Source organism: Symphalangus syndactylus, chromosome 2 (genome assembly GCF_028878055.3).
Source record: "Symphalangus syndactylus isolate Jambi chromosome 2, NHGRI_mSymSyn1-v2.1_pri, whole genome shotgun sequence".
Taxonomy (NCBI): domain Eukaryota; kingdom Metazoa; phylum Chordata; class Mammalia; order Primates; family Hylobatidae; genus Symphalangus; species Symphalangus syndactylus.
Genome location: NC_072424.2, coordinates 134,322,371 through 134,350,074, shown reverse-complemented (window position 1 = coordinate 134,350,074; position 27,704 = coordinate 134,322,371). Strand labels below are relative to the sequence as shown.

At 42.6% G+C, this 27,704-nt stretch overlaps 1 long non-coding RNA gene across 2 annotated transcripts; it reads left to right on the top strand.

Annotated features, from left to right (window-relative positions):
- Positions 1-13,441: 13,441 nt before the first annotated feature.
- Positions 13,442-25,298, top strand: LOC134735771 (uncharacterized). Of its 2 annotated transcripts, none has more exons than XR_010119228.1 (6): positions 13,442-13,481; positions 16,251-16,316; positions 17,399-17,499; positions 18,737-18,838; positions 19,513-19,704; positions 24,998-25,298. It is a non-coding gene; the product is annotated as an uncharacterized lncRNA (long non-coding RNA). The 2 variants fall into 2 exon arrangements; XR_010119229.1 differs by lacking the exon at positions 24,998-25,298 and adding an exon at positions 20,528-20,804.
- Positions 25,299-27,704: the final 2,406 nt, after the last annotated feature.

Here is a 27,704-nt window from a genome sequence, read left to right as displayed (position 1 = left end):
TCCTTCCTTCCTTCCTTTCTTCCTTTCTTTCTCTCTCTCTCTCTCTCTCTTTCTTTCTTTCTTTCTTTTGTGAGACAGAGTTTCACTCTTGTTGTCTAGGCTGGAGTGCTGCACTGGCATGATCTTGTCTCACTGCAACCTCCACCTCCTGGGTTGAAGCGATTGTCCTGCCTCAGCTTCCCAAGTAGCCATGATTACAGGTGTCTGCCACCACGCCCGGCTAATTTTTGTATTTTTAGTAGAGATGGGGTTTCACCATGTTGGCCACACTGGTCTCAAACTCCTGACCTCAGGGGGTCCACCCACCTTGGCCTCCCAAAGTGCTGGGATTACAGGTGTGAGCCACTGTGCCCAGACAAAACCTTGTCATCTAGTTTTGTTACAGATGTTGTCCAGGTGTTTTGTTGGTTTTGCTATCTACCTGCTCTGTTTTACATGACAATTCTGGAAGTCAAAAATTGTGCTGTTAATACCACAGCCATCTTCCCAGAATTCCTCTGCTAACTTGTTTCATAGAGGTTTGCATTTGTGATGTTGTGCAAGACAGCCTGGGTCCATCCAGCTGCTCCCATGAGGCTGATGGGCGCTGGAGGACAGGGACCATGCATCCCTCTGCTTCTGCTGAAGCTCATTACTGGGCAGTGCTCTGCATGGTGACAATGGACCTGCTTCACCGTGGCTACTTGTATGGCAAATCACCACTGGCTCACATTTCTTTATTCAAACTCACGAGGCTACCGGTGTCTGCCATTTTCATTTTTATTAAATTCTTCAGAATTAGCAGCACCTTCTGTAACCAGATCCCCAGACGACACCTTCACGTGTCCACTCTTCCTGACCATCACTCTGAAAGACTGCGTGTGAGCCGAGATTAATACTGAACCTGACACCCCCCGCCCACTTTTTGGCCTATAAAACATTTGTTTGGTCTCTGTGTGAAATGTGTTGTTATAAAAGCACAGGGGCGTATGTGTCTGAAATAACCTTAAGTGAAAATAAGGAAATTAATTAGCATGCAGTAGATTTTTATTGTTAAGTGGGAATGCAGCCCTTCCTGCGGGGATTGGCATTAAACAAGATGATTGATAAATTGTTATATTCGCACAGTGTCACTCAGTGATATAATCATGCCTTTTGTAAATATTTAGTCAGAAGAGCAATCCAGCTGTTTCCAGTCAGGTTTCATCCAGTCAGCCAGTGTTCTGATTTATCTCTCGTGCTGTCTAAGCATTGAGGAATCTCACATTTTTATGAGCCTCTAAATACCCATAATAGTAAACAGCGAAAATGATGGCCGTAATAGCAATAGCCCAAGTAATTATAAAGAAGGATCTCTGTGATGGCCAGAAGTAACAATAAGGAAGAGGCTATATTTTTTTCTTTGTGTCGAAATATATGTCACTATCTCTACCTTTAAAACACTGTGAATACCAAGAAGCCAATCACCCCTTGTTATCAGGGTCATAAAAGACCCATGGATGAGACCAGAAAAGTTTGGTGAGCTCTGTTTTTAAACTTTAACCATATGTTGACCAAGGAATTAAAAAAACAATCTAGAATCTACTTTCTCATTCTCTCCTTCAGAGTTGTTCAGTATGAAAAAGTGCTCATTTGGGGTGTAGACTTGCAGTGTTTTGGGGAGGCAGGATCATTTTTCTGACCTCTCAGGCCACCTGGTGTGGGCAGGGGCAGGGTGGGGAAGGAGGCTGTTCCCCACTCAGAAGGAGGGGGAGCAGCTCTGTGGCCTCTGCCTCTAGAGAAGAGGGTGCGCGGGGTGGTGGAAGGCACCAAGGTGGGAGAGGGCCCTCGTGGGATGGCGCAGCATGTGTGTGTGGAGTACACAGACTGAAGGACCCATCCCAGGAGACAAGAAGAGAAAGAGAAGCGAGGAAGGTCAGTCTGTGGCTGCCAGTGGACCACTGGACAGGTGGCAGGTCTCCTATTTAAGAAACAGCAGTGGAACAGAAACAGATGTGAAGCATAGTTTTTGTTTTCTGCTCCGTTAGTCATTTTGTCAATTTGCTGTCATTAGTGATCTGGGCCTAGAGAACTCAAGAAACACTGGCATTGAGGGTGTTTGCATTCACTGCTGTAGTTTTTCTGGGTTACCCTACTCAATTCCTTTGCAATACACTAGGGCAGAGTTAAGATCTCAGGGTAAGTAACCATCAGGTTTTTATAGTAAAAAAATATGTACATTAACAAATACAAGTTGTTTCTCTTTAATTAAAAAGGATCTATATCTGAGTCTGAGCTCCAGTTAAAGCTGATGCGGTTCATCATTGCTTAGAAGTTGGTGTTATGTTTCCATTTCTGTAGTGAGCCCCTGGGCTTATTAAATATATATGTACTTTTTTATTTTTCGTGTGGAGAGCCTAACTGCTTTGTAAGACAGAAAAGGTGAGCTGAAGAGGAAGTTGGTGAAATTAATACACGGAGAGGCATACAAGAACACCAATAATGGTTTTTATTTATATTATGATATTAAACAAGTAGATGTTGCCAATATCTGACCACTTCAGAGGGAAACAGTGAGAAATGTGAGTGAGGCAAAGGTGGGTGGGAATTACGTGTCAAATGAAATCATAGTAGAGAGCTTTCCCCTGAGAATCCTGGCTAAGAGCTAGGCTGTGTTTCTTAGGCCTGGTTAGTACAATGTGAGGAGCGGGGAGTCTCACCTGGGCCCGTTATGGATCTTACCAAAATCATATACCATTAATTAAGGATCTTTCCTGAAGGTGGGGTGGCATTCTAAAGCAGAATCTTTAGAGAATCTTCCTAGATTTCGCTAAGCACTTCATTGCCTAATTACTACCTTAGTTCCATAAGTAACTAAAAACCACAGTGAAAACCCCATTATTTACATTATTCCAATTGATATTTCCTCATAAATTACACTTTTGTTTTCCAGACCGGTTACATTTCCTGTGTGGCTAATTATATTAGGCAGTTCCTTTAATTTATACACTGTTTCCTGCAATTTACACTCATTTCTCAGAAAATGCTTGCTCAGCATCCCCATCCTTTGCTTTTAAAGAGCAGACCAAGGTTACCGCAACATGCAACTTCTCGAAGGACTGACCACTTTGTTGCAACAGTCCTACAGACAGGTACTTTGATATGAGGTGCTAATAATAGGGACTGAGGCCTTGGGTAGAAATGAGAATTTAAAGGAACGAATTGGGGAAGTGGCATGAAACTGCACTGGTAAGATGTTGTTTAGCGCAGGGGAGTGGGCAGAGCAACCCATGAACTCACGGATTATTTGTAAGTGAGCAGTGTGCTCTAAAGGAGATTTAAATTCTGCATGTCGGATTGTGTATTTTCTATGATGCTCTGTCTTGATGGCTTCGTCTATTCAATCCGTACCTGATTTGATTTAGTAAGAACCTAGTTATGAGTGACACTGTGCTCTAAATTCTACAAAAAAATGCTTTCACTGAACGGCGTTTTTCAAACTTTATGTAATACTGGAAACCTTCCTTACAAGGATTCCAAGCAGAAGCCTCAAAGAGATACAAATGGGTTGCTTGCTTTAAGGAGGAGCATCCTCTTTCCCTTTAGTTCCCTTCTGCCTCTGGTCCTGGTCATTTGATTCACTGATTCATTAATAACATTTGTTCTATGCAAAGCATGGCCAAGGTATTACGGACAAGTTTCGTGGATATGCAACCTATGCAGTCACACAGGCACCCATGCCTTGTTTAAATGCTGCGCTGTCATTGTCTTGAAATTCTTCCTTTTTGAGCAAGGCATGCTGCATTTGTATTCTGCGGTGGGTTCTGCAAATTATGTAGCTGCTCCCAATTTTAGGAGCTAGGAGAGGTGAAAAATAGTAAACCAAACAGGGATCATGACCCTAAGGAACTTATAATATATATCGGTTCTAGTTACTTAGAACCTAAGCCCTGTTGTTGTCTCTTTCGGCATATTCTCAAGAACATTGTAGGGACATTGTCGTGGCTCCTGAGTCTGATGGTCTTCATGTTCATATTGCCTAGCGATGCACAAATCAGGCTGGAGGGAGAGTTTCTTCCTTCTGAACTGGAAGGCTGGTGACTCCCACGTGACATGGAGATTCCACGGGCAGAACTCAGACACGGTTGACCTCGAATGGATGAAGCTTTTCTTTTGAGATGGAGTTTTGCTCTTGTTGCCCAGGCTGGAGTGCAGCAGTGCGATCTCAGCTCACTGCAACCTCTGCCTCCTGGGTTCAAGCAATTCTCCTGCCTCAGCCTCCCTAGTAGCTGGGATTACAGGCATGCACCACCATGCCTGGGAAATTTTGTATTTTTAGTAGAGATGGGGTTTCTCCATGTTGATCAGTCTATCTCGAACTCCCAGCCTCAGATGATCCACCTGCCTTGGCCTCCCAAAGTGCTAGGATTACAGGCGTGAGCCACTGCACCTGGCCGAAGCCTTTCTATATCTAGCTGTTGTGTCTGTGTTTGTGAAGTTGACTGAATTTAGGACTGTGCAGAGTTCATTCATTTTTTTTTTTCCTTTCTTCCTCATAGAAGCTGTTTGGTTTTAACCAAGAGGTATAATAAAAAAAGAGACTGTTTCAGGTATTTACCAGCGGACCTGCCTGGGCTGTGAACAGGAGACTCATGAAACATTTGTGCTCTGCTCAGAAGGGCTATTCAACTGGAAATTCCCTTCACTGTTCAACTTGAAGTCACTAAAATAAGCAGATACTCTCAGCTGCCTCTGTCTCGCCAGGCTTTCTCTCCCTGTGGCCTATAATAGTCCACGATTTGGACTGTGGCCTGGTAGAGGGACTTTCCTGTGCTGTAAATAGGAGGCCATCAAGAAGGAAAAAGGAAAAGAAAGTAAACTGTGGAATAAACAGCATGATAAAAAGGAATTGTGCTGTTCAAGAATGTGAAAGAACGTAAGGCTTTGTTTATCTGTTGTTACCAATGGCCCTGAGAGGATGAAGTGAGATACATTTATTCAATGATATTTCTTTTCCTACAGCCCCAGACATCTTTGGGGTTAACTGTGTTTGGAGGACTCCACTGGTACAGTCCAGAAAGGTTGGAGCAGTGGGGTGGCCCTGGGGGTGGGGGTCGTGCTTATCACTATATCCCTCAGGACTCTTTGGTGGCAAATTACAGAAACTCAACTCAAGCTACTAAAATAAAAAGGGGTTTTGTTTTAAAAATATTGGGTGTCTCTTAGGACCCAAGGAGAAGAACGTGGTTCATGACTCAAAAAACAATAACCAGGCTCTGAGTTTTTAGGATTTGCGTGGTTGGCTGTCTCTGTGCCTCCCAACCCTTCCATGTCTGTCTTCTCTCCACTCACAGGTAGGGAACTTCTTCCTGGTGCACAGGACAGTAAACATGGCAGCCAATGGCTTCCAAGCACCACATTTTCAATCTGGTAACCCAGGAGAAATTAGCTTCTTTGCTTCAGTTTCAGCGTTGGTTTCTATAGAAGAAATGTAATTGGCTCAATTTGGGGCAGTTGGCCACCCGGACCAATCAACCGAGCCTGGGTGTGGGATCACACTGTGCTATGTGGAAACCATGTAGATGGCATGTGAAGGACAACAGAAGCTTCCAGGAGAAGGGGAGCCAAGGTCACACAGAGGTGAACTCCACACACACAAACTATGGTTCAGCAATCCATATAGAGGTGAACGTTTTTTTCCTGATAAGGTAACCAAACTTAATAGATAACTGAATGCTACTGTATGATATATTTGGATTTTTATCAGAGATTTTGACTTAGTTTCTTATAATGTTTGTGTAGACAAGATGAAGCTGTGTGAGCTGCAGGAATAAGGGATGCCATAAGAGACAAAAGGAGTGATGGAGTAAGGCCAGCTGGTTTCAAGGCAAAGCTTTCAGGTAGAAGCTGAAGTCTACACTGGGCAAGGTGGTTCGTTGGGATGGTGACATAGGAACATCAAAACCCCAAGGAAAGGTGATTACAGGAGCAGGAGCAGGGACATCAGGCTTGGGGAGAAGCTGGAGTGGCAATGGAGCCAGGGACAGAAAGCAAAGGGGGTAGCAACAGTGAATTCAGGGAGATTTTACACACTTCATCCCTCTTATTCTTAAAGTAGCTATTACCTGTAACTGACCCTAGAGCAGTGCCTAACAAGAAGTATGTGCAGGGAACACTAGTTGGGGAAGTTAATTGCTAGTTGGATAACCAGTGTGTGGATTCATGAGCTAATGCCAACCAATAAGGAACTCACTGATGCCTGTCATAGAGCTTGACTCTGGGCTCTCTTTCATTGAATTGATTTTTTACTAATTTGAAAGAAGTTGTAGAAGGGCTGATCCACAAATCTACATGGGACAGTGTGCTAGAAGATGGAATCAGGAGTTGCAAGAGCTCAACAGGCTGAACTAATGGGCATGAATAAGAAAGAGTTCAATACTTCTAAATGTAAAGTCCTCCACTGAGGTTTAGAGATTGAATGCAAAGATACAGGATGGGGTGTTAGTGGTTGGAAAATTTGGCAGTTCCTCTGAAAAGACCTTGGATTTTGAGTAGATCACTTGAATTCAACAGTGTGAATGAAGATTTCCCTCAAAGCATGTCTTGTAGTATCCAGAAAACTAGAGGAAATAATCTTACTTTCTCATGATGTCAGATGATATTTGGAATTTTTGTTGAGTTCTTAGCATAATATTTTAACGTGTAGTAGAGACAAATTGGAACTGTCCAGGGTAGGGGAGGGAAATATCTGAAAACCACAATATAGGAACAGTTCTTGAGGGAACCGAAGATGTTTGTCAAAGAGTGGACAGTGGTGCTCGTCTACCAGCCTTCCTCATCTGCAGGGTCCTTACATGGAAGTGAGACAGATTGCATAAGACTAGATGACAAAATTAGGTGAAATCAGGGGACAGCATACGGAGGTAGATTTCTGTGTTTTAATAATTAAAAATCAAATAATAATTTAAAGAGTGAATGCAATTCTTGCAAAGTCATGAATTCATCATTCCCAGATTTGCTGATTCTCAGGGGTGCTGTGGAAGGGATTCTTGTTTGGGGTAGAGAGTGGAGCTTCTTGATCTCTCGTCTTCTTTCTGGCTCTAGGAATCTTGGAGACCAGGTTTCATTCTGAGCTCTGCCAGTAAATAGCTGAATGAATTGGGGTAAGTCACCTACACTCTATGAGCCTCTGTAAAATGGGGTTAATGATTCCTGCCCTCTCTTTCTCAACGGATCATTACAAAGTTCAAATGAGAAAAAACAGGTGAGAGGAGCTTGGAAAGTTGAAATCACTCTGCCCTTACAGGATTTCATTCTGACTATTCCCTTTGTGAATTTTTCAGACAGCTGCCAACCTCGGAAGGCCCTGCTTGCTGTAGCCTCGTTCCTTTGACGTCTTATCCCCCTGAAAGTTTTGTTCAGTCGTTTACACTCGTGGCTTTGAATCCATCTATCAAAACTCCTCTGCCAGGAACTGCATTAAGATGTTGGCAGCAGGTGGCTGATTCTCCCCAAATGTGCTGCTTGTTCCAAGGAAGGAACGTTGGAGAAGGGTGGAGAGAGGTTTTTCTCTTTCTGCCAAACAACATATATTATGATGCCATCTAAATATCAAAAGAGGAGGTGTCTTCCTCATGAACTTTCTGCAAGATGAGGGTGTGCTGACCTCACTGCACTACTAATTATTCCTTTTTTTTTTTTCTTTTCTAAATAAATAGGATGCCAACTTAAAGTAATCCCCCTGTCGCTGCGGCATCATGTTGCTCTAATGCTTCCTGCACTCGCCCCTCTAGCGAGGGCTTCACAGGAGCAGAACAAAGTGATCTGTACGCAGAAAAGGGCGAAGGCACTTTGTAATTCCATAAAACACTTTGAGGCTTTCAGAAGGTGCTATATACATCAATAAATAATAATAATTTTCACTCTCTCTTCTTCGTAATACTCCCTTAGAAGGTTGAAAATAAAATTTCTTTCGTTATTGATTTTGTCCTTCTACATTTGGCAAACATTGATTTTTCCCTTTCTTAATGGGGCAGAAGCCAACATAGCTGTATTTCATTTACTTTGCTCTCTGAACCCAGAGTCACAGCTGATGTTAGCGGGACCACAAGCATCTCACAGGGACGCCAATATCAGTTGTTTAACTGGAGGGCACAGGGTCTTACAAGAATTGGCGCCAAAATGTCAAGCACATAGTAGGTTCCTGGTCAATCTTTGAGTTGAGAGCAAGTCCAAATATTCAGATGGGGCGATAACTGGGAGAAGGGAAATGTGGGGCTCAGAAAGGGTAAGGTGGGTGGAGCAACTCAGAGGGTGTTTCCCATAGTCTCCTCTGGCTGCCATAACAGAATCCCATAGATTAGGTGGCTTAAACAACAGAAATTTATTTCTTTCAGTGTGGAGGCTGGGGACTCCACTATCGGGGTGCCAGCTCTGACAAAGCATGACCTGGGAGCCAGCTGCAGGTAAGAGAAATACTCTGATGCCTGCATTTATTTTCATCTAACTGTGCTGGGCTAAGTAGACTGAGTAGGAGATGCCAACTTTGCAGGCATAGACTCAGCAGTGTTACCTAGAAATGGAGCTCGTCTTTTCCTGAGAGGAGGGAAGAGGGCTTTTTATTGAGGCCAGAGCAACTTAGGAAGGGGATGTGGTCCTGGCAAGGAGTGAGAGGAGAGGAAGGTGTGTACACTGAAGTCACACTTTCAGGTGAGATCATTGCTGAGGGTCCTCGTGGTGAGGGTGATGGTAATGATGATGTTGATGCCATAGTACCTTGTGCAGGGGACTCTGGCTCCGGTGGCTGCAGCTCAGGAGAATGCAGGTGCTGGGAGACACAGCCAGGACCATGGCCCAGGGCTGCAATACACATTTGCTTAATTGAAAAGGTGAGAGCTGGACTGATAAAAATGTACTATTAATCACTGAACATAAACACGTTTTGAGAATTGAAAGAGAAAGTATGTCACATGATAAGAATCCATACATTATTTTTTTATTCTCAGCTGCTATTCATCCAACCCTTCCCTATTCAATAAGAGGAGGTGGTGCTGGGCAAGGTGGTTCACATCTGTATTCCCAGCACTTTGGAAGGCCGAGCTGGGAGGATCACTTGAGGTCAGGAGTCCGAGACCAGCCTGGGCAACATAGTGAGAGACCCCATCTCTACAAAAAACTTGAAACATTAAAAAAATGAAGAAAGGGTAGGATTAACACATTTATCAGGAAGAAAAAGAATATGTTTTAGCGTGCATGGAAACATTGGGCCCTGGATTCCTAAAGTTGGCTTTCTCTGTTTCTGACAAAATCCAATGGGGTCTGACTCACTGCTGAGTGATGCCACATCCTGTGTCAACCGCTTTGCTAAAGAGCAGTTCCTCTTTGGAGGACACCTTTAAACAAAGCTGCAAGAATGCACATCCTCTTTGGAAGGTGTGCGCTTTGCATGTGTATGGTAAAACAGATTTGAGGTGACTGTTTGTCACAAGGATTAAAACTTTATGGTTTTGATTGCATGTACAAAGGGTGAGAGTTGAAGTAATTATCCTGATAATGAAGGTTAAAAGGCTTTCTCCTGGAAACCCAGATAATTGAAACTAATGTCTATTTTGGCTTGAGACAGCTAGGTAATAGCCTCAATTCTATACTTCGCTTTGCTCACATAGGCTGTCTAGCAGAAATGTACACTGTTTGCATGTTGGAACATCAGTAAATCTGAACTGCAGCATTAATAATAGACAGGCCAAGCAGCTGATTTGCCAACTAAGATGACAAGCATGGATCAACTGTAGTCTCATTCTTTTTCTTTTAAACGGTATTAACCCATACACTCAATGAAAATGTGAATGCATTTATGCGGAATTCCTGGAACGTACGGATTTTGACCAGCGTTTAACGTAGATACCCACTTTCATGGAGACAATCTGGGGAGAAATTAAAAAGCAAAATTTGCTCTGCTCTATAAACATAAAGAAATGGGCATGGGGGATGAATAGTTCTCATTTGCTAAATATACAGCTCATTCGTCTGAGACATAAATAAGAACACTGCCTAAGTAGGTCAGATTTGAGTTTGGGCTTTTCAGAAGACTTGAAAGCTGCACCGTGAATATCCACTTCAAAGCCAGAATCCATTTTTTGTGTGCACATTTTGTTCCTGAGAAGTTTTCCATCTGTTCTCATGTCATGGCTGTGCCACTGTGGCGTGTCCTCAGACTCGTGGAATTTCTGGCAACTCACGTACTTTACTTTCTAATGTGGCAGGTAGAGGAGATAATTGGGAGACCTTTGCAGCCAGTGCAGGGAGGGCGAGGAATGGGGGGAGACTTCCTCGGGAACAAATGGGAGGTGAAGAATGCCCCTCTTGCCGTGAGCTGCTGGGGTCTCGTTTTTAGCTGCAGGATGTCGAAAGAGAGGAAGGAGCAATCTGAGATGCTCCTCCAGGGGTTTGCATGAAATAAAAAACCGGTGCTGACAGAGGTTAGTGAGATTCGGTTCACTCCCTTCTCGATACCAGTGCTGTTCTGAATTCAGGATTCTGACAGATTTAAACCCTTTTTCCTCGGCGCCGAGGCTGCATGATCTGCCTGTCACTTTCTCAAATGATATCTCTCTGACTCCTTTTTCGAGGAGCTCTTCAAGGGGAGGGAACTTTCTCACTAACGTGTCACTCAATCCACCCACCCAGACACCCACTGCTCGTTGAGACTGGCAAAAAAGAAAAAAAAAAAAAACCTCCGGATTTTATCCACACTTGAGAAAATGCTTCAAGCCTTCCTCTATACGTGTGATTTATGGAATGTGACACAACTCCGGAGTGCAGTTATCAAAAAGCTGAGGTTTCAGGTGTGGCAGGGCATAACTGAACTTACTGTTATTTTCTCAAGCTACAGATCTCACTAATAAGAGATGATGTGCATTTTCTTGTCCTGGATTGGCTGGCATCAGTGGAATTCCGATGGTGCCATTAGGAACCACACATGAGCACTGCTTCCATCTGCTTTTTGAAATGAAACCATGTTTGGCTGCTCACTGATGCCCAGTGCTGGGTGGTATTGCAACCAAAATGTCTCAAGGTGGTGTCCAGTCTCTTACTGCAATGCAGGGAACTCCAGGACAATGTCTGATCAGCTCTCAAGGCAGGAGATCACAGCCACAAGGGCCTGGCAAATAGAGAGCCGCCAGATGAGGAGCCATATCTTCATGAGCCTCCAGTAGTCAGGCATTGCCAACGCTTTGCAGCACCCACCTCAGAGTGCCATGCAACCTACACCGAACGATGGAGGTTCTAGTCCCAGCTCTATAGGCTCTGTCTATTATCATAGATAACCAGTTCAGGCTCTCTGGCCCTCAGTTTCTTCATCTGTAAAAGGAGAGAATAGAGTTGATGATCTCTCACGTTGCACGAAGTGCTGAAATTCTTTTATGCCACAGGTAGACTTGGGGATAATTGGTATTCACAGACTCCCAGAGCTGGACACGCCTTAAAGGTTGTCTAGTTCAGTGGATATAAACTTGGGATGTATGAGTCAGTACCAAGTTCAAGGCCATGTGTGGTGGCTCATGCCTGTTAACTTAGCATGTTTGGAGGCCGAGATGAGAGGATTGCTTGGGTCCAGGAGTCCGAGACAAGCCTGGACAACATAGCAAGACCCTGTCTTTAAAAAAATCAATAAAGAAAATTAGCTGGGTGTGGTGACATGTGCCCATAGTCCTAGCTACTCGGGAGGCTGAGGAAGGGAGATGGCTTGAGCCCAGGAGTTGAGGGTGGAGTGAACTGTGATTGCACCACTGCACTCAAGCCTGGGCAACAGCGTAACAAACAAACAAACAAACAAATGAATAAACAAACCAAATTCAAAGACAGGCTTTAGGTGGTTAAATGAACCTCCTGAAATCATGCGTGACCCTTAAGGTGTGTGTGCGTTTCCCTGGGGAGAGGATTCATAGCATGCATCACATTTTTCAAAGGAGCATAAAATCTGGAAAGGCCAAGATCCACTGTTCTGTTCCAAATTCCCTGTTTTTCAGTGAGGAAAAGGATGAGAAGGTAAATGGTCTGTGGAAGGTAGTGGATCCCAGAGCTGGGAGCTGAACAAGAGTTTCTGCTTTCTGGTTCAGGCTCCCTTGGCCATATAGTGGTCATTCCTGTTGGTGTGGCCTGGGGAGTGAACAGGACTTTCTAGAGTAACCAGAGCTCCTGATGGTGTAGCCGGGCATGTCTGAAAAGAGAGATCACTGATTGCACACTGCACAATACCACACTCAGCTCCAAAAGCAACACTTTTTCCCACAACTAGTTTGCTCTACACCCAGGACTACAGCTCAGTTCTCCTAACCACAAGCTCAGTACCTTTCCCATTGACATGACTTTGCTTTTGAAGATAGCAAACCAAGCGCGCTCTCTCTCTCTCTATATATATATATATATATACACATACATATATATATATATATATATATATAGCTTTTGCTATCTGCATGGGTTCATTTAAGTTGTCTCTTATTTTACCTGTAAGATAAGACTGCCTTCTGGAAAGAGGAAGTCCAGGAAGAGTTAGGTCAAGAGAGAAATATGAATGAATGTGTTATACCTGGCTTCATTCACTAAGTAGGAGGAAATCTAGTCTGATGGGAGGGAGGAAATAGAAAGAGAACTGAAATCTGAATTTAAAATGGCACAGTTTGTTCCTTCCTTAACAATAACAGCAAATTGAAGTAGTTTAGATACTAGAGGATCAAATGTGAAAATCATGATTGGATTCTTCTAGGAGAGAAAGGTGATGTGAAGGCATTTTTCTCATCTCTTCAATTACTCACCCAGGTAAGGGCTCTGCTAAGGCCACTGAGATGTGGTTTTCATAGGATTATGGAGAAGGAAGCCCGGCGTTTCTGTTTTGATTATTCTTATTTGTTCTTGATGTTCTCTCTTTCTGTCTGTCTGTTTCTCTCTCTCTAACTGTGTTATGGATGTGGAATCAAAATGTAAGGTAACTGCTGCAATGGTTTCTTGATGCTTTACAGGCAGCCACTGTTAAGGCCACCGTTATAGAACCACCATTTCCTAAGTAATCCTAGCTGTAAACTCTGTTTTCCTTCAAGTGAAGGGTAATCCTTGGCCTGAAATTTAGAGCTGGCATAATATGGTAGGAAGGGTCCTGGATGCAGAGTTGGAAAATCTGGATATTGGTGTGGGCTCTACTACTATTTTGGGTGTCCGTTTATATCTTATTGTTTTGTTGGAACTCCCCCACCCCCAGTCCATGGTGAAGAGGGAGCCTAGGTGGTATATGCTCTCGGCTGCAATTAATTGCATCATCATGCCTGAACTTTAGTCCCAAGATGAGCCAATGAAACAATTTACAAAATTTAAAGAGACATGAGACCTGTGTGTTAGGCATTGAAGCTGGAAGATGGGATCAGATTTTGGTACCATGGCAACTCAGAGCCACATGCAATCTGGGAAGTCATGAGGGACAAGAATTAAGAGCTTGGGAGACACTCAGGAGGAAGCAGAGGGGAGAGGTTGGTGGCATTCCACTTCTCGCAAGGTCCCACTGAATCCTTTGAGAGTCCCCTGTACTCTTATAATGAATCTTCCTTTACTAAACTCAGTTAGCTTGAGTGGGTCTCTATCGCAACTTCAAATTCCCTTACTCAGACATTGTGTGACCTTAGTGGAGCCATTTTGTTTCTCTAGTCTCAGTTTCATCTTGTATAAAATGAGTCCTTTGAATTAGATAACTTCCAAGGTCCCTTTGGGTTTCAGGAATCTATACTTTTAATGTTCCCTGTTAGTGGTATATGAAGCCTTGGAAACCAGAGGATGCTGGGAAAACCTGCTCTTCTCTTTGTTCTGCTGGGGCTGCATCAGATGATGGGGTTAGAACAGAGGAACATCCAGCGCCAATCAAGGTTGTGCCTAAAAAGAAAGATGCTGGCTGGGAGAAGAGGCACTCCCTGCCAAACTAATCTGTGATAGGCTAGATTAAAACCTCCACAGGCTGGTCCTGCTTTGATTCTCCAGTGGACTCCGACGAGATCAGAGAAAGATGTTGGCAGCTCCCAGGGATTCTCACACTAAATGAGCAGTATAGAGTAAGTACAACCTTGTTGATTGTACATCAATTTGATGGACTAACTATGGTACAGTAATTAAGCCAAAGAGAACATTCAGAAGCACTTATTGCTATTTGCTGTCTGCTCAATCCCCAGAGTCCTACAATAAATAGAACCATAAGTTTAATTAATACCTGCAGGTCTGATTACTCATTTAGGATAGGCCGTAGTGGACCAGAGGTTAAACTTCCAAAGCCATCTTACTGTGAGTGATGTTGAAAATGTCTGCATTTGCCTGTAGCTGAAGTCTGCAAACTATGTCCTGCTAAGTCCTTGGGGGTCTACCAGAGGTGGCCCCCATAGAAGGTGGGTACAGTGACAGGGCAGTCCAGGCAAGCAGCAGCACCTGGTTAAGCCTCAATTACACTTGCATTTGCTTTGCTCTGTAAGTTTTGAGACTTTTGGTGATTTCCCCTGCTGCTCCTAGTGTGGTGCCACATTTCTTTCTTTCTTTTTTTTTTTTGATATTATAATTTCTTTCTTTCTTTCTTTCTTTCTTTCTTTCTTTCTTTCTTTCTTTCTTTCTTTCTTTCTTTCTTTCTTTCTTTCTTCTTTCTTTCCTTCCTTCCTTCCTTCCTTCCTTCCTTCCTTCCTTCCTTCCTTCCTTCCTCCTCCTCCTCCTCCTCCTTCTTCTTCTTCCTTCCCCTTCCTCTTCCTCTTCCTCTTCTTCTTCTTCTTTCTTCTTTCTTCTTTTGGCAGAGTCTCACTCTGTCACCCAGGCTGGAGTGCAATGGCATGATCTTGGCTCACTGCAACTTCCACCTCCCAGATTCAAGCAATTCTCCTACCTCAGCCTTCTGAGTAGCGGGGATTATGAGCGCCTGCCACCACACTTGGCTAATTTTTGTATTTTCAGTAGAGACAGGGTTTCACCATGTTGGCCAGGCTGGTCTCAAACTCCTGACTTCAAGTGATCCACCCGCCTTAGCCTCCCAAAGTGTTGGCATTACAGGTGTGAGCCACCGCACCCAACCTGGTGCCATGTTTCTGTCAGCACATGAGGAGGCTGTTGTGCCCCTCCTCATTGCACCCAAATCTAGTTTCCAAGGGTTGAAGCAGGTAGAGGAGTCTGTCAAGTAGCTGAGACAGACACTGCCCTGGGATGCAGATTAGTAACCATGAGGCTCACTTCTCCTCGATTACAAGTGGGCTTGGTCCAGAGCCATTGCTCACCAGGGGCCAGTGATTATGGTCGTAATTGTCATGGAGATCTTCAGTAGAACACTTACTTTGGTTTTCATCAATCTTATTGAGAGGATGTGGATAAGGAATACGTAACACACAGCATTGCTGTGAGATGACATAACTCCAGCGCTGAGCTTAGGCCACTGCCTGGCCTGTTGAAGTGTTCACCCAGCCTTAGCTTGCAGGTCAGGATCATGCTAAGTGCTCTCATTCATTGCTTCATTTAATCTTCACAGCAGCAATAATTGGGATTGCCCTATTTTATAGAGGAGGAAACTGAGGGCCTGGGAGTTTATGTAACTTGCCGACGATCACAAAGCTGGGGCCCCAGTGCAGGTCTGTCTCACTCTCAAGTCCATGCCCTTAACAATCCACATGACATGTAGGAAGACTGGGAGTGTGTGGGGCTGCTGCCCTCTGAGAGCTGAGGTGAGAGCCTAGAAGGTGAGAAAGGGCTTCCTCAGTTGGCAGGGAGAGATGAGTTTGGGTTGAAGGAGGAGCATTCCTGGCTAGATAAACTTTTCCAGTAGGAGACCAAGAGGCTGGAGAGCATTCCTGTGTGTACTGGGGTTGGGCCACGGGCAAAAAATGTTTTTACAACAAGAAAATTAAAGGAAAAAGAGTATATTGAGGATACAAAAAAGGTAAAGACTGAAAGAGAAAAAATATGTTTATAACAAACAAACGAAGGTGGAGAAGGGAAAGACAAGAAAAGAAAAAAAGAAATTGAATTATGGGAAAAACAGAGCTGGAGGGAGCAATAGACAATGGGAGGAAGGCAAAGGGTTCAATTCGAACCCAAGGACAGAGAATTGATTGTCACAGAGTAAACACACAAATGCCATGTGGACGTTAACAGTGGCGATATTTGATGACTCAGCTAGGCCAGGCTTGATTTTCATCCAGGGCTCATGCCACGTTTAATAAAGCCAGGGATGGGACATGAAGCCACACTCTGCATCTGGGAGAAACGTACTTGATTTTCTGCAGGAAATGCTACCTTTGGAGCCAACAACTATGGATGTGTGTCCAGAGGAAACCTGTGGATTAAGCAATGTTTGGTTTTATATCTTGTGAGCGCTTCATTAGTGAGAAAGGATTACTCAGAAACAATAAAATGGGAAAGTTCCCATGAACTGTATAGCAGCAAGAGTGAAAAAACATTAAAATATTTGTAAATGCATCGAACATGTTGAAACAGTTGAAATAATGAAAAAATATCTAAATAAACAGGATTCTATAAGTTTGTTAGGTCTGGCTTCAGAAAAATTACTGATATAAGCCAGGCTCACTAAATTGAGACACATGTCTGGTGGTGACCCAAAGCCATTTCTGAATTCAAAACCAAATTTCTGCTACAGAATCTACAATGGTTCTTATGACAGTCAACTTTCTGTTAGCTTTCAAAAGAAACCTGCAGATATTCTTACATCATCTCCTTTCCAGTTTCCCAGAATTAAAACTGAGATCCTACTTATTTACAAATGAACAGGTCAACCTTGTGAATAACATCATAACATATACTACTAGAAAGAATACTCCCCATTGCTTTGAAATCACCAACCACCTGGTGCAGGCACCTAGTGCTAAGGTGGGTGGGGCAGGCAAGGCCACAATGGCCAGGCTAATCCTTCTTTTTTTCTCTTAAGAAATCAGATCAATGTATGGTTGATACAGTTAAGTGTCACATAATCAATTGAAAAACTAAGGCAAAAGAAAAAATACCTTGTTGATTGTACTGTAGCAACAGAGTCTCATTATGTAGATATGGTCTGAGTCTACACAAGTAAATGTAGTGAAAAGTGAAGAGGAAAATTGAAGCAATTTCCTGAATTATTCAAGGAAGAAAACTCCTCTTGCCTCAATTATTCATATGGTACTTTTCTTTGAAAGTGAGGAGAGTGGGAGAGAACGGGAGGGAGAAAAGAAAGAAAGCTTGATTGCGTTAATTCTCCACTTCATTTTGTAGATTAAGGCACATCTATAGACGTTATTACTCATCCCTGGGTACCGTAGTTTACTTCTTGACAAAATATTACTTTGCCATTGTGTAGATGCAGATTTTACCCACCCTATGTTTTTCTCCAGTTAAATGGTGAGAACTTGAACTGACACTATCCTTTTTTCCCCATAAATAGGATGCCTACAAAAAGACTAATTTCCCAGTAATCCAACTTATTCCAAACACTCCACCCACAAGGCAGCAAGTGAGGGAAAAAATAGAATTCTGCTTGAAGATGTAAGTCATAATCACCATCCAAAGATCTATTCTACCTCCCTTTCATTGATAGGGAGGAATAATCAGTGTTTGAACCTAGAGTGGAAAATTTTCAACAAACAGTGAAAATGTCCCCAAAGCTCTCCAGGGCCACCCTGTGTGGTGTGCAGGCAGAGCATGGCCAACTGGAGGCATTTCCAGGGCCACCCTATGTGGAGTGCAGGCAGAGCATGGTAAACTAGAGGCATTTAATATTTGTATACTTATTAGGACAAACTTCTGGCAGAGAGCAGTTACCTGTCCTGACAAAATCAGAATTTATGACAAGAAGTAAAGTGTCTTGGGAAGGGGCACCATTTTCTAATTCACATACAGTTGCTGTATGGGCTAATGGTAGCTCTGGATGTCAGTTATCTTAAGATTTAGAGAATGTAGTCTGGATCCAGAGAGGAGCAGTGGAAATGATTTGGGAAATCACATGGGAAATCAATGGTTTGGGAAATAAACCAGTATTAGTCTGTTCTCATGCTGCAATAAAGACATACCTGAGACTGGGTAATTTATAAAAAAAAAAGAGGTTTAGTGGAGTCACAGCTCCACATGGCTGGGAAGGCCTCATAATCATGGCAGAAGATGAAGGAAGGGCAAAGGGATGTCTTACATGGCGGCAAGCAAGAGCACATGTACAGGGGAACTCCCTTTATAAAACCATCAGATCTCACAAGAGTTATTCACTATCACAAGAATGGCATGGGAAAAACCTGCCTCCATGACTCAATCACCTCCCACTGGGTTTTTCCCATGACATTTGGGGATTATTACAATTCAAGGTGAGATTTGGGTGGGGACACAGAGCCAAACCTTATAAAAACCTTAGAAGGAGATGCTAAAGGAATAGGGTTAGAGAGCTAGGAAAGAGAATGTCAGACAGAGAATTCACATTGGTCTTCCGGAATGTGAAGGTCTGTGTAGGCATTGGTTTGTGTCTCTTGTTGATGTCCACCAAAGGAGAGTGTGAAATGAAATGGGCTTTAATTAAATGGACTTAAAATATATCTACTCACGTTAGATAGAATTGCTGAACTGGAGCTTTGCTATGAGTAAGTCCTAATATGGCGTTCATTCCATAATCAAATAGGAGCTTCTTAGAAAGGGGTTTTTGCTGTTAGTGTCTATGACCTAGTGTTACTTTGCATGATGTAAGAGAACTCAGGGAAAAGCTCAAAGTACTAACAGTGATGTGTCTGTGTAACCCAAGGCTTTTCAGTCAACTCTCTCTAGCTCATAAATCAGTGCTTCTCCGAGTGTCATGAACCCTGCACCCTCCTTGTCAATGCTGATTTCTGCACCCATCTCCCAGGTAGCCTAAATCAGAACTTTTGGTGGGTAGGGCCATGGACTCTATATTTTCTCATGTATCGTTGTTTGAAAATAACTAAACTATAAGCTGTTTAATGACATGAATTAGATATTCATTTTCACATGAGACCCTCAAAAAAGTACTGTATATGTAGAATGAATCTCTTAATTAGTACTGCACCAAGCTAACAATAAGGTAAATTATAAGGTTATGATATTTAAATGATTTTATACTAGCAACTATAATTTTTAAGATTATTACATAAATGTCACTTTGTGGGTTTTTGAAATATCAGAAAATTAGGAAGCTTATTAAGAATATACTGTAAGACCTTGATGACTATTAAACATAAATAAAACTTACTCTAATTTCTATTCCTGAAGATTTGCTTCCTAGCATTTTTTATGTTGACAAATGCATTTTCTATATGGCAGGGAAAGGAAGAAATCAAGGGATTTGTGTATTTGTCAGTGAATAAGCTGTACTGAGTCCTGGCAGGTGGTGCCTGACTGATACAAATCCTGAATTTGTACTTGTGATAATATTCAAAAAGTGGGACAAAACAACCTTCCAAACTTAGAATAAAATAGTAGGAGCTATGTCAATCAATAGCCTAGAACCCGGCTACCTGCCCTCCTGCATGACGCCCTCCTTCTTCCTCTCCCTTCACTAAGTTACCATCTGGAATAGAATCCAATAGTGATCCACCAATGGACAGTTTTTGCTATGAAGGAAGAAAGAGAGGACAGATTTGATGACAACAAAAGCATCCCAGGAATGTGTCCTGCATGAGCTCTTCAGGCTGTGAAATCTTGAATTTCTACACCCATCCTTGGCTGGCTTTTTCCATGTGAGGCCATATAGAGGTACTACCACCCTTGCCCTGCTTCAGTCCTCCTCTTGCCCACCTGAGTTTCAAGTGCAATGGAAATGTGCTTAGTTGATGGTGCCAATCCCTACCTGCACAGCCACAAGGCAGAGGTGACCCATGCAATACATTCAATCAACACTGAGCCCTTATTAACCACTTCAACTTTCTATCTAACCAACAGTGTCATCTGTGGTAGCAAAACCAATTGCGTAAAGTCTTTTTGTTTTTTTTTTTTTTTTTTTGAGATGGAGTCTTGCTCTGTCGCCCAGAGTGCAGTGGTGTGATTTTGGCTCACTGCAAGCTCTGCCTCCCGGGTTCATGCCATTCTCCTGCCTCAGCCTGCCGAGTAGCTGGGACTACAGGCGCCCACCACAACACCCGGCTAATTTTTTGTATTTTTAGTAGAGACGAGGTTTCACCATGTTAACCAGGATGGTCTCGATATCCTGACCTCGTGATCTGCCTGCCTTGGCCTCCCAAAGTGATGAGATTACAGGTGTGAGCCAAGGCACCCGGCCGCATAAAGTCTTTTCTAGTGGATTCTTCAGCTTCCTGTTCTCTACTGATGGCCGTAGACTCTTGGGTGGGCAGAGGAGTGGGAAGGAGTTCTTTTTAAGGGTCCATGAACCTGTAACTCCTCATCATTCCACCCCACTAGGATTTAATTAATCCTTCCAATGTGTCAGACTGTGTGGAGTCTGGTATGTGTAATAGATTGAAGCATAGAAACTGCCATTCTTGTAGGTAAAAAATGGTTGTTTATGTAAGCAATTTTCCATGATTAACCTAATACATGCCACCTTACTTCATCTTTGAAGTAACTTATGAGGTATTACCACCCTCATTTTCCAGAAGAAGAAAGCTGAGGCTCAGAGTGATCAAGAATACCCAGCCAGAATGTGGAGTCTGGGACTTCTGTCTGCACTCTGTTATCCACCAGCACCCTTGGGTCCTATTGCTTGGCTAGATGGGCACTCTGCATGTATCAGGCATTGTCTGTCACCTGAGTCACTACATGATGACATCGTATGTCTATTACCAGTCTTAAATATACATTAAGAAAATAAGATTTCATTAAAGTATTTTCTAAATTCATGGTAGTGTTTTTGAAATTAGGCATCTTGTCAATCAAAGAGTGTGCAGAAAAATTGTCCCAATATTTCATGGGTACACAACACTGATTCTGCCTCAATCCCAATCCCACAAATCATGAAGCCCTGATACCTTTCTTGGGGGAAGGAGTCTGGAGCTTGTCCCATGGACCCCATTTACCAGGGTATGTCAGCTTATGCCTCTAAGCGTCCCTCTTCCCTCTGAACTGCTTTGAGCCTCTGAGCTGATGAAAAGCTTCCGAAGATTCAGTGGGATAATTTACACCAAAAGCTGAGGTGTGGTGCTTGACCCAGTGCCTGCAGCAGAGTAAACCCTTAGGAAATGAGCAATGTCATTATCTGGCACATTCTGATGACCTAAGAACTCAATCAGTACTTTTGAGTTGGCTTGTACTATAATTGAGCTTTTCGACCCATCTTTTAGCCTTGTGGCCCATCTGTTAATCCCATCTCAGTATGTTTCTACAGTGGGTCTAAACATATAGAGTGGAAAAATAGACACTGGAGACTCCAGAAAGTGTGAGGGTCAGAAGGGGGTGAGGGACAAAACATTACCTTCTGGGTACAAGGTACACTATTCAGGCGATGGGTATACTAGAAGCCTAGAATTCACCACTATGCAATATATCCATGTAGCACAGCTACACTTGTACCACTAACTCTATATAAATAAAAACGTTTCTGTATATTTTCTCTCTCTCTTTCATCATCTGCAATCGTGCAGGCCAAACTGCACGTCATTTTGAAGTTCTCTTATTCTAATTCACCTCCTCCACTTTTTTTCTAGACTGGGGCCATTCTATTTCTATAAAATGGCATACTTCCATATGTCAAAAATGGCAAGAGCTTATAAGTGTGCAGTAGATAGATGACAAGTGTATACTTCTGCTGTTTAACATATGTTGCTTCCGGCCGGGCGCAGTGGCTCACGCCTGTAATCCCAGCACTTTGGGAGGCCAAGGCGGGCAGATCATGAGGTCAGGAGATTGAGACCATCCCGGTAACATGGTGAAACCCCGTCTCTACTAAAAATACAAAAAAATTAGCCAGGCGTGGTGGCGGGTGCCTGTGCTCCCAGCGACTTGGGAGGCTGAGGCAAGAGAATGGCGTGAACCCGGGAGGCGGAGCTTGCAGTGAGCCGAGATAGCGCCACTGCACTCCAGCTTGGGGGAGAGCGAGACTGTCTCAAAACAAAACAAAACATATGTTGCTTCCAATTTTTTTTTTCTTGAAGGTTGAAGTTTGCTTTTATTCAACTGTTTTCACTGACGAAATATGCATCATGGCTTATCTGGTGACGATTCCTTCTTAGGCAGATCGTGGGCTTTCTGCAGGAAATACTTCTAGTTGTTTGAGGAGGGCATCAAGGTACTAATTCCGGGCCACCAAGACTGAATGCCTAAACGAGGCAACAGAGCTCATAAAATGATGGCAACTTCGTGACTGTTGGCTTGCAGGCTCAGAGTGGTTTTCCTTTAGGGTGGGTAGAAGGAAGTATTGATTATTAGGTTTCAGTTTCTTCCATTTAAGGAAAAATGGAAAGGGATGTGAAGTAACTCACAGGTATTGAGAGCGTACACGAATGATGGCCATCAGTTGGTTTTATAATACGATGGCATTTGAATTGGATATGCTGGCATTGAATCACCTGAAATATGTATTTATGCATTAGATTTGTTCAAAGTTCATGGTGCAGTTTTATTTTTAACAAGATTCAGGAAAAAATAAATAGTGATTCTGATTTTTGTCCTTAGGTTACATATGACAGTGATTCAGTGTGGCCCTGTACTAATGGAATTCATGTAAGATGTAAACACACTTGGAAACCAGTTTGAAAGAAGTCATTTATGGAGGCAAAAAAAAAAAAATCTCCTTGAATATACAGGAGTCATTACATTGCCATTATCTTCAACAAAGATTTATTGAGCACCTACTATGTGCATAGTTATGATTCAAGTAACCCTGATACCAGTTTAGCAATAGATTGATTTCATTAGAATGTTAAAATGAAGTTTCATTTGTGAAATACATTCATTATGTATACTTCAAGGTGTATTATTTGTACCTGCTTATAGGTTATTGGCCATTATATATGTATTTATGTGTTTGATTATGCTTCATATATTGAAAATGTTTCAAATAGCCATGTGAGAATAAATTTCTTGTCAAGCAAATTGGAATTTTTCTCAAGACTTCTCGCTGCTCTATGAGTTTTGTGCAGCACCTGCACACAAATACTCAATGTTTTCCTTCAGAAAGTTTACGTCCATGAGAGAATTGTCTCATGGCTTTAAATACAGTCAAAACTCAAGCATGATAATGCCTTAGACATCTGTAATTTACCTTTTAAAGGGCCTTGCCATACATTAATCAGTTAATCATGTAATGTCATTTATTGCACTTTTGCTAAACGACAGGCATTATACTAGCTACCTCATTTAATCTTTCCAACTATGCTGAAAGGAAGATACTATTGTTATCCCATTTTGCAGATGAGGAAACTGGAGGACCCAGTTACTAAGTGGCATTGTCAGGGTTTGAACTTGGGCATTTTGCCTCTACAGCTTGTGCTTTTAATCATTACATACAATTCCTCCAACTTGGGCTTGTTTTAAAAATTGGCACTGAATGTGGTTGACTCCTTCGACGGTGAAGGTAGAGTGCAGAGGAATATAGGAACAAAAAATAATTCAGCAAACAGTTGGCTTATCTGTTGAATGTGGTTGAGCTAATGGATCAGTGGAGCAATACAGCCATATCAGCCATGGCCATGATTCCTTGGATTTACTCCTCTCTCCTGGCTTCAGCCTGTTCCCAACCTTTGCCTGGTTAATTCCTCCTCATCCTACAATTTTTCCCTTGCACTGGCCATTTCTACATGCTCCCACATCACCCTGGCTTCTTGCCCAACACCCAGCCAATCTATGCAATTCATTTATTGTGTAGTCTGAACTTGGTACAGGGATGAACAAGACATGGTTTTGTTTTATTTATTTTAATTTTCACCTTAATCAATTTTTCTTAACTCTATCAGTTTCATCCCTTAATTACATCTCAGGAAGATTTCTTAGGTCTCTAATCCTTTTCAGTTATTAAAAATCCATACCAGTTCAGTTTAAAACATGTTTTCTACTCTCCTCCACCCAACACTCATCCCCAGCTGGGACCTGAGGTTTTCAGCAGGGGCCCCTCCTCTTTCACATCTCTTCCCCCCTCGTCTGGCCCTAGCTCCATTGGGTTGGGGAGGGAAAAAAGGGCCAGGAGAGCAGTGAGGGGGCCTCTTGAATTTCTGGCTCCAGCTGAAGTTCCTCTCTGGGCTAATGCTGGTTCCACTGGCTAATGCTAGCCCTAACTTCACACACACACACACACACACACACACACACACACACACACACACACACACAACTGTGGGCTCTCTCTAGTGCTGTGAATTCTTCAGTGGGCTCTGTCCCCACTGTGCAGTTTTCTTTATGGGAGATCATCTCTTTGTGACCTCTTAGAACCCTCTTTCACCTCCCTCCTCTGTGGAACGCCCCACTGCTGTGTGTGAAAGTGGCCTGGGTGGCCAGACCAGACCCTGGCATGGCACATGTGCAACATGGCTCAGGTGGGACCCCTTCTTTGATGCCATGCAAGGAAGAGTCATGCATCTTTGGTGCACATAATAGTGGGGAACAGATTGCTCCTCTGTGTGGCAATCTGCCTTGCTATTGTCTTCCCAGTTCTTTTCTCTCCTACCCCCACCCGACAGAGGGCAGATCAGCAGCCCTTTGCCTAAGCAGATGCCCAGCCAAGGTGTGGAGATGCCTGTTTCTCAACATCTAGGAGACATTCTCATGGAATCCCTGCTTACTTCTGGAGGGAGAAATCATGTTACTCACCCCTCCCTGCGTAAATTGCCAGTATATTTCTCAGCCTTCTCTGCTCTCAGTCATCTTTTCTTTTGTAAAACTAGATTGGATGATTCTTAATAAGCCCCGAGGACTTATCTGGTCCACTTTCAGCTGTATGTGTGTATGTGTGACTTATCTTTGTCCTTAGATTTGAGTCCCAGGAAAAAGGTCACTTTAAATATCCTGTTACTTTGATAATTACTTATTTAATATACATATTCCCACTAGATCAAGTGCAGTACCCTGTCTTAATCTCATTTACCCTCTGATTCTTCTTGAGTTGCTGCAGGTGATGAGCATCCTGATGGGACTGAGCTCCACTAACAGGAGGACCACACGGTTTGCAGTATCAGGGATGATAGAGTTTGAACCAGATTATAGAGCTCATCAACTGATCCACATCTCAAATGCTCCATCTCTGGCATAAGGTGTTTGTAAATAATATGCAGGGCATTTATAAATATGATGGGATACTTAATACCAAAATTAACTATAAGTTCATTGCTGGGATAGAATAAAATACAGAAAATGAATACATAAAATCAATGTTACCATAAAATTAAAATATTTAATAGCTTCAATTTCTACTCATGTCAAAATTCCTGTAATTATGTTTAATATCCTTTCCCTTTTTCTGCTCACATTCTGGGAACTGTCCTATTAATAATGAAATGAGAGCTAGATAAAAAGATAAGGAAGGGAATCAAAAGCGTTGCTTATTCTTTTCTTGATTAATCAAGGAATCATTAGTTATATTTGAAGAATATAATACTATCTCTTTAATAACAAAAAATTAGATATATGTGTGGCAAATCAATATATGCAAAAAACTTCTTAGGAAAGAGTTTAGACTTCACACTTAAGATTAAAGTTCACTGAATTTAAATTATAGTAGGAAAGAAGATTAATTCCTATTCATATTTTGTGGAAGTTTTCAGGGCTTAAACATAGCATGGCGGTTTTCCTACTATGCCATTGGGTCCTCATTCACAATGAGGCACCTTCTTCTCATCCCCGTTCCATCTCTCTCCCCTAGGATGCTTCTCTTTTTTTTCAAAGTCATCAATGTGAGTTAACCATGGTGAATTTCACTAATAAACAAGTAGGCTGTGGGCTGGGATCAATAATGGAACAGTGTCAATGTTGATAATCATCCCAGAGTATTTCTCTCTGGTTGTATAATGTTTCTGGTGATGTCAGGGAAATGCCTGTTCCTCTGCCTCAATCTCTGAAGAGAATCCTTTTATCAATATAATTTTTCTGTTTTTAAAATTTTAATTCTTCTCCACATCTAAATTTAAGGAACATCAATTTAATTATATTTTATGTTTATTAATGTGATTTTAAAAAACAGAGAAGACTCTTCATTTAAAAAATCATAAACCTAATTTGTTTTAGAAAATGTTTTTTAAATTATGAAAGATTTCAAGCATCCACACATGAATACTTGTTAATGTAAAGTATACATATATATCTACCACACATCTTTATTAAGTCTTAACATGATTCCATATTTGCTTCAGATATTTTTTGGTGATATAAAACATTGGGGCAATCAATTGCCCTTACAAACTTCTCCTTGATCTCAATTTTTTCCCCATTATTATGATGAATTCAATATTTATCCTTTCCAGGTATGTTTTTGTACTTTTACTATAATATGATTATAAAATATATGATAGTGTATCATATAGTTTTTTTTAAATTTTAAACTTTTTATTAGTGGCATAATACTATACTTATTCTTCAGCTGTTTTTGATTCAACATTATGGTGTTGAAAATTATTCATGTTGATGGATATAACTTTAGTGCATTCAGCCTTAAATGCTATTTAGTGTGCCCTTGAATAAATATACACTATTTTATTTATTCATTCTCCTGTTGATGGACATTTGGATTGTTTTCAATTTGTTCTTATACAAATAATACTGAATTGATTACACCTGCTTGTACAAAAGCATAAGAGGTTTAGTTGACTCACAGTTCTGCAGGGCTGGGGAGGCCTCAGGAAACTTACAATCATGGCAGAAGGGGAAGCAAACATGTCGTTCTTCACATGGTGGCAGGAAGGAGAAATGCACAGTGAAGGGGGAAAAGCCCCTTGTAAAATGATCAGATCTCGTGAGAATTCACTCACTATCAGCATGGAGTAAACCACCCCCATGATTCAATTACCTGCCACTGGGTCCCTTCCACCACGTGTGGGGATTACGGGAACTAAAATTCAAAATGAGGTGGAGCCAAGATGGCCGAATAGGAACAGCTCCTGTCTACAGCTCCCAGCCCCAGCGACACAGAAGACGGGTGATTTCTGCATTTCTGCTTGAGGTACTGGTTTCATCTCACTAGGGAGTGCCTAACAGTGGGTGCAGGACAGTCGTGAAGCGCACTGTGCGCGAGCCGAAGCAGGGCGAGGCATTGCCTCACTCGGGAAGTGCAAGGGGTCAGGGAGTTCCCTTTCCTAGTCAAAGAAAGGGGAAACAGACGGCACCTGGAATATCGGGTCAGTCCCATCCTAATACTGCGCTTTTCCAACGGGCCTGGAAAATGGCACACTAGGAGATTGTGTCCCGCACCTGGCTCGGAGGGTCCTATGCCCACGGAGTCTCGCTGATTGCTAGCACAGCAGTCTGAGGTCAAGCTGCAAGGTGGCAGCGAGGCTGGGGGAGGGGCGCCCACCATTGCCCAGGCTTGCTTAGGTAAACAAAGCAGCCAGGAAGCTCGAACTGGGTGGAGCCCACCACAGCTCAAGGAGGCCTGCCTGCCTCTGTAGGCTCCACCTCTGGGGGCAGGGCACAGACAAACAAAAACTCAGCAAGAACCTCCACAGACTTAAATGTCCCTGTCTGACTGACAGCTTTGAAGAGAGTAGTGGTTCTCCCGGCACACAGCTGGAGATCTGAGAATGGACAGACTGCCTCCTAAAGTGGGTCCCTCACCCCTGAGCAGCCTAACTGGGAGGCACCCCCCCAGTAGGGACAGACTG